This window comes from Ailuropoda melanoleuca, chromosome 5, assembly GCF_002007445.2.
Source record: "Ailuropoda melanoleuca isolate Jingjing chromosome 5, ASM200744v2, whole genome shotgun sequence".
Classification (NCBI taxonomy): domain Eukaryota; kingdom Metazoa; phylum Chordata; class Mammalia; order Carnivora; family Ursidae; genus Ailuropoda; species Ailuropoda melanoleuca.
Window position 1 is genome coordinate 58977149 of NC_048222.1, and position 14583 is coordinate 58991731.

General features: G+C 36.4%; 1 pseudogene; it reads right to left on the reverse strand.

The window, feature by feature from the left end:
• Positions 1-8897: 8897 nt before the first annotated feature.
• LOC100469680 overlaps positions 8898-14583 on the reverse strand; it is a 60176-nt pseudogene continuing 54490 nt past the window's right edge.

Sequence of the window (14583 nt, forward strand, 5' to 3'; positions counted from 1 at the left end):
GGAGGCATTCAATAATCATTTAATCATGAGGGATGAATTAATGAGAATATCGCAATTCTAAAGAATTCCCATGTACTTAAAGTAGCACATCAGTTAGACTGCTTATAATAAAAGTGTTACTAATTTTTTTTTCATATTGTTCCTCTAAATGTGAAAATTTGGATTGGATTCAAATGGTCTTTTTCTCAGGAAAACCTGGTATTTTTAATAAGTTTATGATGACCTGCCATTAAATTTCATGATTCATTTTTTCCTGCAAAGAATTACTGATCCTGTAATCGAAAAATCCAAATGGTCAGGCATATGATTTTTAAAAGAAAATTTCAGGCAAAATAACCTACCTTAAATACAGGTTCATTAATCTAGTTTGGTTGTTGAATTTATATATTAAATGGAATTGTTTAATTTTCAGAAAGTCCTGCTCATGAATTATGTATTTCTTTTGAACCATCTGAGGAATGTAAACTATGAAAAGTATTCTTCAACATTCCTCTGATACATCTTGAAATTATGCTTGATAATTAGTAAGAGGGAAAAAAAAGAATAAAGACAGAAAAATTAAATACTTTGATTTCAAAGACACATAAATTAGAATAACTAAAAACAAATCTATTTTCAACTAGTCACTGTTAAGAATGTTTTTGGCACTCAGAAGTGTCAGTGACTATATGAAACACATAAATCCTTCAGGAATTAAAAATTGGAAGGAAATTATCTGTTTTAAAGGTTCTTTTGGGTTGCTTAGTACTTTTGACATCAGCTGGAACTGTACAAAAATTTCTAGAATCCTTCTAAAAAAAAGCAATGGCATTTGAGCTTTACAGATTTCACCTGACAGTTAAAAAAAAGTAAAAAAAATAGGTTTTTTTGCATATTTTTCAGAAAACTAATTTAGTTAATGTATGGAAGACCTACAATTCATAAGCCTTGTTAAGGTGTAATTTGCTTAAAGTTTTTCTTTTTTTAATCTTTCTGATCAGTATTTTTTTAATCTTTCTGATCAGTATTAGTACTAAAAAACTTTCAGGAATTGTTATCTATGTTTACTAGTTTCAAGTATTTCTCCTTAATAGCAATTAAAAAGGAATTTCTTGAGAACTATTTATGAAATAAATCCATGCATTTATAGTCAACTAATCATTGACTAGGTTCCCAAGTTCACGAAATTAGGAAAAGATGGTCTCTTCAATTAATGATGTCAGGAAAACTGAATCTCCGCAAGCAAAAGAATGAATTTGGACACTTATTTCCCATTATATACAAAAATTGACTCAAAGTAGATTAAACACTTAAATGTAACACTTGAAACCATAAAACTACTAGAAGAAATCATAGTGGAAAAGCTTTTGACATTGGTGTTGGTGATGATTTTTTGAATGAGACATCAAAAGCATATAACAAAAGCAAAAATAGACAAGTGGGATTACATCAAACTAAAAAGCTTTCTGCACAGCAATGGAAACCATCAACAGAGTGAAAAGGCAACCAATGAAATGAGAGAAAATATTTGCAAACCATGTATCTGATAAGAGGTTAATATCCAAAATATATAAGGAGCACATACAACTCAATAGCGAAAACAAATAAAAACAATCTGATTAAAAATGGGCAAATGACCTGAACAGCATTTTTCTAAAGAAGACAATATCACTAATCACAAGGAGATATCACATCTCTCAGAATGTCTATTACCAGGGCACCTAGGTGGCTCAGTTGGTTAAATGCTGGACTCTTGATTTCAGCTTAGGTCATGATCTCAGGGTCATGACATCAGGCCGCACAGGTAGGGCTCTGAGCTCAGCAGGGAGTCTGCCTGAGATTCTCTCTCTCCCTCTGCCCCTCCATCTCCTCTCTCTCCCTTGCTCTCAAATAGTAACTAAATAAATCTTAAAAAAAATTATTGTCTGTTACCAACAAGTCAAGATATAATAAGTGTTGAGGATGTGGGGAAAAGAAAATCCTTGTGCACCATTTGTGGGAATGTATGTTGGTGTAGGCATTATGGAAAACAGTATAGAGAGGTTCTTTAAAAATAGACTACCAAACTAATGATGTACTTTATGGTGACTAACATAATATAATTAAAAAAAAAAAAACTACCAGTTTCATTGTTCTGAATGTTGCTGTCCAGTTTTCCCAAGACCATTTGTTGAAGAGACCATCTTTTTTTCCATGGGATATTCTTTCCAGCTTTGTTGAGTATTAGTTGACCATATAGTGTGGGTCCATTTCTGGGTTTTCTATTCTTTCTATTGATCTATCTTTTTTGTGTGTGTGTGCCAGTACCATACTGTCTTGATCACTACAGTTTTGTAATATTACTTGAAGTCCAGTATTGTGATGTCTCCAGCTTTGCTTTTCTTTTTCAAGATTGCTTTGGTTATTCAGGGTCTTTTGTAGTTCCATACAAATTTTAGGATGGTTTGTTCTAGCTCTGTGAAAAACACTACTGGTATTTTGATGGGGATTGCATTATATGTGTAGATTGCTTTGGGTAGTATATACATTTTAATAATATTTTTCTCCCAATCCATGAGCATGGAATGTTTCTCCATTTCTTTGTTTCTTCTTCCATTTCTTTCGTGTTTTGTAGTTTTCAGAATATAGATATTTTACTTCTTTAGTTAGGATTATTCCTAGGTATCTTATGGTTTTTGGCACAATTGTAAATGGGACGGATTCCTTGATTTTTCTTCCTGCTGCTTCATTATTGGTGTATAGAAATACAGCAGATTTCTGTACGTTGATCTTGTATCCTATGACTTTAATGAATTCATATATAAGTCCTAGCAATTTTTTGGTGGTCTTTTGGGTTTTCTACATAGAGTATCATATCATCTGTGAATAGTGAAAGCTTGACTTCTTCCTTACCAGGTTGGATGCCTCTTATTTCTTTTTGTTGTCTGATTGCTGAGGCTAGGACTTCCAGTACTATGTTAAATAACAGTGGTGAAAGTTGACATCCCTGTTTTGTTCCTGACAGTAGAGGAAAAGCTCTCAGGTTTTCCCCATTGAGGATATTAGCTGTGGGTTTTTCATATACGGCCTCTTACACCCTACACAAAAATAAGTTCAGAATGGATGCAAGACCTAAATTTGAAATAAGAAGCCATCAAAATCCTAGAAGAGAACATAGACAGGAACCTCTTTGACATTACCTGTAGCAACTTTTTACTAGATATATCTCCTGAGGCAAGGGAAACAAAAGCAAAAATCAAACTATTGGGACTTAATCAAGATAAAAAGCTTCTGCACAGCGAAGGAAACAACAAAACTAAAAGGCAAACTTTGGAATGGGAGAAGATATTTGCAAATGATGCATCTGATAAAGACTTAGTATCCAAAATCTATAAAGAACTTACAAAACTCAATACCCCCAAAACAAATAATCCAGTTAAGAAATGGGCAGAAGACATGAATAGACATTTTTCCAAAGAAGACATCCAGATGACTAGCAGCCACATGAAAAGATGGTCAACATAACTTGGCATCAGGGAAATCAAAACAACACATCAAAACTACAATGAGATATTATCTTACACCTGTCTGAATGGAAATTAAGAATACAGGGAACAACAGGTACAGGCAAGGATGTACAAAAAGGGGAACTCTCTCACACTATTGGTGGGCATGCAAACCAGTGCAGCCACTGCAGAAAACAGTATGAAGTTTCCTCAGAAAGTCAAAAATAGAACTACCCTACGATCCATCAGTTGCAGTACTAGGTATTTACCCAAAGGATAAAAAAATACCAATTTGAAGGGATACATGCACCGTGATATTTATAGCAGCATTATTAACAATAGCAAAATTATGTGCTGAGCCCAAATATCCATCAGCTGATGAATGGATCAAGATGTGGTCTCTGTGTGTGTGTGTGTGTGTATGCAACAAAATAGGTGAACATGGGGGTGGGGGGAGAGAAAGAGGCAAACCATAAAACAGACCCTTAACTATAGAGAACAAACTGAGGGTTGCTGAAGGGGAGGTGGGCAGGAGGATGAGTTAAGTAGATGATGGGTATTAAGGAGGGCACTTGCGATGAGCACTGGGTGTTGTATGTATGTGAGAAATCACTAAATCTACACCTGAAACTAATATTGCTTGTATGTTAATTAACTGGAATTTAAATGAAAACTTAAAATGAATAAATAAATCTATATGAATTGACTATACCTACTTTTGGGTATATATCTGAAGGAAATGAAATTAGTATCAAAGAGATACCTGCGTCCCCATTTGTGTTGCAGCACTGTTCACAACAGCCAAGATATGGAAGCCACCTAAATGTCTATCAACAGATGAATGGATAAAGAAAATGTGGCATTATGTATATAAAATATAGACTACTTTTGAGGCATTAAAAGTAGGAAATCCTTCCATTTGTGACAACATGTATGAAGCTAGAGAGCATTATGCTAAGTGAAATGGACAAATACTGCATGATCCCACTTATGTGGAATATAAAACAGTCAAACTCATAGAAGCAGAGAGTAGAATGGTGGTTGCCAGGGGTTGGCGTGAAGGGTAAATGGAGAGATATTGGTCAAGGGACACGAAGTTTCAGTTATGCAAGATGAATAAGTTCTGGGGATATAACATATAGCATGGAGAGTATAGTTTGCAATGTTCTATCATATACTTGAAATTTGCTAAGAGGATAGATCTTAAGTGTTCTCGCCACAAACCAAAATAAAAAGAAAAGAATATAAAAGAATATGATAACTATGTAAGGTGATGGAGATGTTAAGTAGCTTGAGTGTGGATCATTTCACAATGTATATAGTATATTTATATCAGAACATCAAATTGTGCACCTTAAAAAAGAAAAGAGAAGATTGGCTAACACCCTGAATGAATTATATTCTCATTACCTAGTTGAATTGCATTATTAAAATTCAAATTCTTAAACTATGAGTTATATATTCATTTGGTTTTGGAGTGGAACTCCAGTCATTTCTCTCCAAATAATGATTGTTTAGCCAAGAGTAGTTCCTGCCCTGGTTTTGTTTTGCCTCTTTCCTTCATCTTCAGTAACTTCAGTAACTATCTAGTTCTTTATCCCACACCCGTCTGTGTTGGAATGGTAATTTCCTCATAATGAAGTCCATTTGCACATTTCAGAACCATCCCCAGTTTTTCTATAATTGTTTAAAGACTTTATTTGCTGTTCTTAAAACAAATTGTAGAAGTACAGAAAAGTAGGTAAGAACCTAAGGATAATTACTCTTGCACACCCTCTTAACCAACCGTAACTACTCCAGAGCATCCATTATTGTACCATGAAACAGTGAGTGGGGATAAGGATGTTTCTGTAAACTATCCTAGACTCTCTCCTACTCTGGTTACTTCATGATCTACAACATTCTGTGTTTTTTCTGTTTTAGATCCATTTATGCATGGGTTGTCTGGACTTATGTGTAATTCTATTTTGGATAGGAAAAGGATACCAATAAGCATCTCATTCATCATCAAATGACAGAGGACCTCATTGCTTTCAGATTGTTTTAAAAATTTATCTGAAATAAAACTAGTTTAGAAATTTAAAATAAAGAGAACATCATGTCAACCTTTTTGATAGTGTTGTATCTAGAATTCCAATTTACTTTACTATACTTTTTGTTATTGGACTTACCCTTTAAGATCAATTATGACCAAGAACTCATCCAAGTCATTGGCCATGATTTCTCTAGAAAGCATTAATTTCCTTTATCCTAAAGCATGTAGCACTTGTTTATAACAGACAGTCTAATATGTATTTATATATTGTTTGTCTTTCTCTGGTTTGATTTTTAATTTTTTAAACAAAAACTTGTTTATAAGCTCTTAGAAGGTAGAATCATGTCTTATACTTATTTATACAATTCAATTACATACTTAAGACAGTGTGAAACAAATAACAGCACCCAATACGTATTTTTTGAGCCTGACTGACAAGATCTGGCATTAGCAAAATTTAATCTGTGGCTAATGGATACCCAAATTAACAAACTAAAGATGATTCCCTCAATTATCTATTTCAAACCACAGAGATAGTGTCCAGATTAGAACCACAGATGGGAAGATCTGTCTTTCTGTATCCCCTATACTTTATTTTTCCATTGCTGAAATTATGCTTACCTCTTAAAAATCGTCTTCAACAAAAATTGCCTTCAAATTCTTGGGGACAAGTTGTCTGTCTAGAGGGAAAGTAGGCAGTTACATGGGAGAAGTAGAGGATATACCATAAGTGAGGAGCAATGTAAAAGTTGGGTTCGTGGTCTTCAATGACTTCGTAGAACACCTCTGTACAAGAGGAGAGCTGTAAAAGTGGAAAGAGATCCTAAACCCCGCACTAATTGAATTTGGTGAAATTTATTATTGCTTCAAACATTGGGCTTACCCAGGAGGGCAGAGCTTCATAACAACTTATCAACATGAATGAAAAGAAGACAGATTAAATCACTAGGAGTTGCAAGACAGGACATCATCTAGCATTTCCAAATTACAGTTTGGCCCTAGAGTCTCTAATGTTTGGGTTTATATTTGACATGAAAGTTTTTGGCCTGAAAATGGCCGCTTTGGGATTTTAGCTAAAGCTAACTTTCCTGGATCTTCACATTTTTTTGATCTCATCCAGGCTATGTGACCTCAGTTGAAACTAACCCAAAGTACAGAGCCCCGAGCAGATACACACACACACACACACACACACAAATTTGATCTACATGGAAAAAAAAAAACAGGATTTAGGTCACATTCCCAGTTAAAACAAAAAATAGAAGTCACTTTGAGATTAAGCAATGCGAATGCCCATGAGGCAGACAAAATTTGCTATTACAAGATGCAAGACCCAGCAGCAAAAGGTACTAAACTCTTACACAAATGAACATACTCACCATTTTAAAAGTGAAACAAGAAACCATCAGTTAGAACAAGGAGATTCATAAAAAGTACAAAGAAAAAGGGAGTATTTATGATATGCTGTATAACTCTTGGATATTCTACTTGGTGGGTCAGACAATGGGGAAAAGCTAATAGTAGCATCCTAACAGAATTAGAACTTCTATCAAAGCTGCCAGAAGGTGATCCCTTCTAATCATTGGCCTCATCACATGAAGCATTCTGTAGTTATTTACTAATCGGTGACTCAAGGACCGGCACCATAACCCTGGACCTCCACTTTTATCTCAAATGCCATAGTCAACCAAGAGCTCTTTTAGAGACTAAATTGGCTAGTCAGTTGTGCACTTACTTTACAGCTCAGTGAATGGATTTTCTGTCCCTTACAATGCCTATTGCAGTGATACAGTACATACTCTCGAGAAGTGATTGCTGAGCAAAACATGATGGCTGAGCACTCGAGGTTATCATGCTTTAAACAGTCTTATGATTATTTCTGATAAACAGTTTTGAATTAGGTTAAAATCAATGAATCTCTCTCTCTCTTTCACACAGACATACTTTCTTGGGCTGATGAGATTTTTCTCTTTGTTGGCCTCTATTTACTTTCATGTGTTAGCATCTGGTTAGATATGAAATAACTGCTCCTAGACTTAGGCTACATGTGGATGGGGTTAGAGAAGTTCAGCGTATCCAACAGAATAAACTATAATTTGGGAACACTGAACACAAGTGTGCGCAGTTGTGATATTTTAATGAGGGAACTTATGGGCCTAAACATTCCACTCAACTGCAGCTGCCCTAAGCACCTTCTCATTAACAGCGGAACAATCTACATTAGATTAATGGGGAATTGAGGGGCTTTATCACAGCAGATCTCAGGGTAATCCTGATGCTTTTCTCTTAAGTCAGGGAACTCTAGTGGGCATACCTGTTAAAGGTCTGAATTCAAATGGGGAGAGTATTTGTTTTCACATGCAAACAGTAAGACAAGGTAGTGTGGTCAGTAAGTATACATCGGGTATAAATACAAAGTAAATATACAATAGGTACAGTTACAACTATTTGGATTCCCAGCAGTGACAAGTAACTATTCTAGGAGAGACAAATAAAGATTAAGTCAGATTGAATTTATTTAGGAATACAATAAAATTAAGTAAATGTCATTCACGATGGTAGAAAGGAGTTAAGGATGACTTATAAGAAATTTAATTAACGAAGTAGAATGTACAGTGCCCACGAGGTAATTCTTTTTAACTTCTTTGATTCCTGGAGAAACTGTGCTAACAATTGAATTATCTAGAGAAGCTTTTCTATTATATACAAATTTAAACTGGTTTTCCCCAAACAGAGGATGAGTCCTTCCTAATAACAGTTGAGTCTAAGTCTACTGACTAAGCTTTGTACAGATCTAGAAGAAATTGCAGAAAACACTGTATTCGGCAGCACAGAAAACAGACTTGTGAGTTTATATTTCTCTGAGGGACTCAATATCCTTCTTCTGGAAAATAAGTAATCCCTCAATCTGAAGATGGCTTTTAAATGTTTTTAAATTCAATATTATCTAAAATATATGTGTGTGTTAATAGCAATGTGAATTCAGCTCAGTTCAACAAATATTAAAGTCTGTGCAAATTATTTTTTAAACACTCCAATGCCAATTTATTTTTAAAGGGTTTATGTAATTCTGTGGTTTGCCTTTTTTTTGTATAATTTACAAATTTGAAAATTACAAAGTTGTAATGACCTAATACTATTAATAGTCATTCAGAAAAAACCTTTCCCTTCCAACAACCATCCAGTGAGATTTAAAAGTCCTAAAAAGAGTCCAATTCAACGTGGCCTCTACCCTGGTAGAAACAGTAAGAGAAAGATGAGAAGAAAACAAAGAGACTAAGTGGTGTGTGGCCAGTTTCTCCCAGAGTGGGACCCCGGCTGTTGCCTGGGGTCGTGAAAGGTCACCCAGGGTACGTCACAGCCACATCTTCCTCATTCCAGCATGTCCGTGTTCCAACCTAGGTGTCGTGGAAATCCTTCAGCAGCCTTTTCCTCCACTGCTCTGCTATGTGCATCTGGTTCTCTAAGTCCCCATTGTCATAGCTATCTGCACACTCCACTTTCCTTGACAGGTTTCAATCTCAGCCTCCAGCTGAGCCTGCTGGTATTCCAACAGCTTCTTCCTGGATCCAGACTTCATGTAGTAACTATATGGGCACATGTACTGCAGGGTGTATCAGCACTTGGGCAAGAGCGTGGCAGCATTCTGTAGGTACTGCCAGTCATTCCAGATCCCCAGATTATTCATGCCCCTCTCCTGAGTGTCCTCATGAATCTGCTGGTATATCTGCACCTCGAGCTGCAAGCTCTTATGGTTTTCCCACCTCTCAAAGTAGAACAAGTACTTCTTGAGGGCCTTCCTGTCCTGGGCTTGCTGGCTCTGGTCGACAATGTCAGAGTTCTACTTGTACCAACTGCACTCATAGTAGTTGCTGCCATGGGTTTTCTAATCTCCTAGACGTACCCAGTAGACGTCATGGTTACGGTTGGAGCATCGCATGTGACTGCAGCCTTTGTTCTTCTCGATGCGGATGTTGCATTTGCAACAGTCTTTGGTGTGAGCATCTATGTAGTTGGCTCTTTCAGAGTTATGAGCACATTTCATGAGCCATTTCCAGATTGTGGCATAGTCTGTGGGGGCATGATACATCTGACAACACTTGAAACAGAAGACCTCATTGCATTGATTGGACTGTACTTAGCAAGCTCTGGCCTCCCATACCCAAATAACGAGGGGGCAATCTGCACCAGGGCACAGCTGGAGCTGGTAATGACTCTCCACATAGTCCCTGAAGAGGTAGACCCTGTATTTGTCTCTCAATTCTTCATCAGGCAGCAATGGAGAAACGAAGTTCTCTGGTGTTTGGAGTGGATGGTCCTGAGCTATGCAAAAGACTCCCACACCCATGCCATCCAAGTACTGAATGGTGCTGTTCCCAGAAGCTACAACAAAACTGGTGTTGATAGGCCAGAGAAAGTGGGTTTTCCTTCTACACAAATTGCATACACACTGTGCAGTGGTGAGGAAGGGAGGGCTGTAGGGACACATTTTGGGGGATGGAGCTGAACTTGAGTCTCAATGAGCAGCTGAGAAGAATTGGACTTGTATCTGTTCAGTATCTCTGTGATTTGCCAGTAGAAATTAACTAATATAAGCTTAGCAACTAAATGAGATACCAGTGCCGTAGGGAGGATATGCTGATGGCAGTGAGCACCACTGGCATTAGGACAGAGGCTAGGCTGGTTATGTGCTCATGGAGGGCACCCATGAACTCTTTATAGGTCAAGCAGTGAACTGGTACTCATCAGGATCAAAGGCTTCAGCCCCCTGCTGCTCCACATTGCAGGCTACTCCCACTTAATAGTCCTCTGTGTCCCCCTGGGTCCTCATCCTCTTCTTCCTCACAATATCAGTCATAGTCCTCTTCATTGCTCCTGGCTATTCATGTCCACAGATATCTTAGCATCCAGCCAAGCTGCAGATCAGGAAACCAGGGTTTTTTCCTCTCTCCCCAAACCTTAACCACTTTCTCAAATGCATTGGTGTTGCTTTGTTTTGTTTTGTTTTTGTCTTCTGTAATTCTTGAAGATCTTTCGGGAAGATATCACCCCAAATATTCTATGTCATATAATTTCCATTGGGACCCATGGCCCATGGCCGCTGAGCCTGAACAGGCTGGCTGGGCCAGAGGGATCTGACACAGGCATATTAGTGGGCTGACTCCCAGGCTCCTTCCTCCCACAGAACGGTCTCCACAGCTCCGAAGTATTCTGTACAAAGTATGTTTTATGCGGTAAGATAGCATAGACATATATAAATGTATGTCTTTTTAAGACTACCTTTTTTTTTTTTTACTTTGTTACGGACCCATAACAAGAAAACATCTATTTAGTCAATGTGTGCATATGCTCACTCTTTAATTGGTTTAATTTTGTGCATGCTTATGGGGATAGATTTGAATTGAAAAAAAGTATATATTTCTTTACTGATTCATTGGTAAATTGAGATCCATAGTTTTTTTCTAATTTAATTTCAAAATTAAAAATTAAATATATGGCTCCAGATGTTACTAAACATTCAGAAACATGAAATGAAAGAGAAAAACAAGTTAAAGTTTGAAAAATTAGGATTTATTTGGGATTTTTTTTTTTAGGAAAGTACTATTTTTGAAATTAGCGGAAGGATAATTAAAACTGACATATCACAGTAAGTCACCAGGATGAAAGGTACAGCATAGGGAATAACATCACTGGTATTGTAATAGTGACAGATGGTAGCTACACTTGTGATGAGCATGGAATAATGTGTATATAGAGTTGTCGAATTTACTGTTATACACTTGAAACCAATGTAAGATTGTGTTGCAGCCATACTTCAGAACAAAAAACCTGGCATATCACCCTTAGTTTTGGACAAAAAAGGGAAATAATGTTCTGTAGATTGATAAGGATAAGAAAATGTGAAGTTCAAAGCATTTAGTTTTTTAAAAGTTACTTATACAAAAGATTTTGACACAGAAAGTTTAATTATATAATAAGAAACTATCTGAAAGTTACTTATAATTTGAAGTTTGACAAATGAGTTTAACCTGACCTACCTTATATAATTGAATTTTGTACTTCAGATCTAATTAGTGTGAGCTTCTTACAGATATACTTTCAGTAAATAAAAATTGATTGAATTTAAATTTTTATAAGGGAAAATGGAATGTAAATAAGGTTGAAGAAATTCTAATTGGAAATATTCATTGTTCTTGAATTCATTTATTTGATGATGTCAATTACAAGAACAGAAATTATCATGAATTGGGCTATTATTTGATCTTATTTCATTCTAATTAATGAGAAATAGATACACACCTTTTTAAAGGTAATGAGCCTGCAATAATGCACTCCTCTCCTGTGGCAATGAGTATGGTCTTTGTGGATTATAAATTTGCAAGAGAAGTACAGAAAGCATCAGCCCATGATAGAAAGGCAAGGACATTTCCCTGAAAATAGTTATGCACATGGGAAAATGTTTAAATTGGGGCAATATATGTGTTTGGCTACTTTGTTTAGATCCAAATATAAATGGAGCTTCTTGCTGATTCCCTAGAAGTAATTTTAGCAAGGGGAAGAATGTCTGACAGTAAATTTAATAGCAAAGGAGCTAAAACTTTCTTTTTTTTTTTTTTAAGATTTTATTTATTTATTTGACAGAGATAGAGACAGCCAGCGAGAGAGGGAACACAAGCATGGGGAGTGGGAGAGGAAGAAGCAGGCTCATAGCAGAGGAGCCTGATGTGGGGCTCGATCCCATAACGCCGGGATCACGCCCTGAGCCGAAGGCAAACGCTTAACCGCTGTGCCACCCAGGCGCCCCTAAAACTTTCTGTGCAAGACGGAGTTTGAAGTTACTCAGATGCTATCTAGATGATTACCAGGGAGCTTGGATAGATTATTTGAATTGCACAGTTCTTAAGTTCAGTAAATTTTGACAGTTGTATATGCCTGAGTAACCACCCTACACACGCTCTAAAAAATTCCCTTTTGCCCTTTCCGGTCACTTTCCGACCTCCACCTAGGGCCAGAACCTTCTGACTTCTATCATGTATTATTAGACCTGTCCTGAAGTTTCATGTAAATGAATCATATAGTATCTATTCCTTTGTATTTATTTATATGGCTTCTTTCATTCAATAGAATGATATTGTGATTCACCCATATTGTTGAGTATATCAGTAAATAAGTCTTTTTTTCTGAATACAACATGATTTGTTTACCTGTATTGCTGTTCGTGAACATTTGGGTTATTGCCAGCTTTTGGCTATTGTAAATAAAGCTGCTATGAATATTCACATACAAGCCTTTCTGTGAACATATCTTCTCATTTATCTTGGGGAAATGCCTAAGAGTAGAATTGCTGGACTATAGAGTAAAAATATTTTTGCCTTCAGAAGAAACTATGAAATAGTCTCCAGATCTCTTTGTCTGCTTATTGGCTACTTTGTTACTAGTATTTTTTATGATTAAAAAATTAGCTTATAAGCAAAGTTTACCTTAATACGAAAATTCTACCTGGCTGGACATAGATCACTGTATATTAAAAACTGGTAAAACGAATTAGAAATATATTGTAGTGGAAGAATAATGGCATCTTAAAGATGTTCATGTCCTAATGCCTAGAACCTATGAAATGAGAGCCAAAACTGAAATGAGAGCCTTGAGAGAAAAGTGTTTTTTGAGGCTCAAAAAACATGATATGTTACATGACAAAGAGAAATTCAGGTTGCAGTTGGAATTAAGGTTGCTAATTAGCTGACTGAGATGGGAAGATTTTTCCGGATTACCCATCTAGGCCCGGAGTAATCACAAGAGTCCTTATAAGTGGAAGAGGGAGGCAGTAGAGGGAGAACCAGAAAGATGGCATGAGAAAGATTCACCCCAACTTTGCTGGTTTTGAAGATTGAAGGAGTGCGGCTACAAGCCAAGGAGGATAGGCAACCTCTAGACCTAGAGGGAGACTTTTAACTAGAAAAATCAAGGAAATGAATTGTTTCCTAAAGCTGTCCTAGAGCTTCCATTGGAAACACTGCCTTACCCACACTCTGATTTACTGAGACCAACAGAATTGCAACATGATAAATTTGTGTTGTTTTAAGCCACTAAGTCATGGAAATTTGTAACATCCACAGTAAGACACTAATATACCTATGATGAGACCAGATGAACTAAAAACATGATTTTGAAGCTCCAAGTTGACATTAAGGACCCCAAATTGTAGTTTTTTTGTACCATTCTGATGTGTTTAAATTAACCTACATGTTTGCCATTTTCTTGTCCTTCCGTACCTTATTTATGGTGTAACTTTTACTTTACTTGAAGGATATTCTGTATGTCTGTTGATAGAGAAAATGCAACATTGGGCTTCGTTGAAAATTAGTTTGGTAAATTTAGAATTCTAACTTGACAGTTATTTTCTCTTAACGTATTGAAGATATCATTTTTTTTTCTGGCTTCCAATGTTGCTGTGGGGATCTCAGCTGTCAGTTTGGTAGTTTTCCTCTAGAGATAACTGATACTTTCACATTGGCTGCTTATAGAAGTTTCCCATCTGTGTTTCATGTTCTTCAATTTCTTTATTATATATCTAAGTGAGGATTTGTTTGTTTGTTTTAATTTATCATGCATAGGATTGTGGGGGGCTTTTTGAAAGTATGTGTTGGAAATGTCTCAACAGTAATCTCTTTGAATATTGCCTTGCTTCCTTATGTCCGTCTGTCTTCCTTTCTTCCTTCCCTTCCTCTTTTCTTTCCTTCCCTTCCCCCCCTTTCCCTTTCCCTTTCCCTTTCCCTTTCCCTTTCCCTTTCCCTCCCTTTCCCTTTCTTTTCCTTTCTCTTTCCCTTTCTTTCTTTCTTTCTTTCTTTCTTTCTTTCTTTCTTTCAGGCTGGGATTCTAATTACACACATATGGAAACTTCTCAGTCGACCCTCTATATATCTTAAGTTCATTTTTTTATTCTTTCTTCTTTTTCTGTCTTATCCTATTTCTGAAGATTTCCCCCACAACTCAACCTTGAACAAGCTTTTATTGCCTCTCAGTGTTACAGGAAAATCAGTTATGCTAGGGCTTCATTATTTGAGCCTCAAAAAATACTTTTCT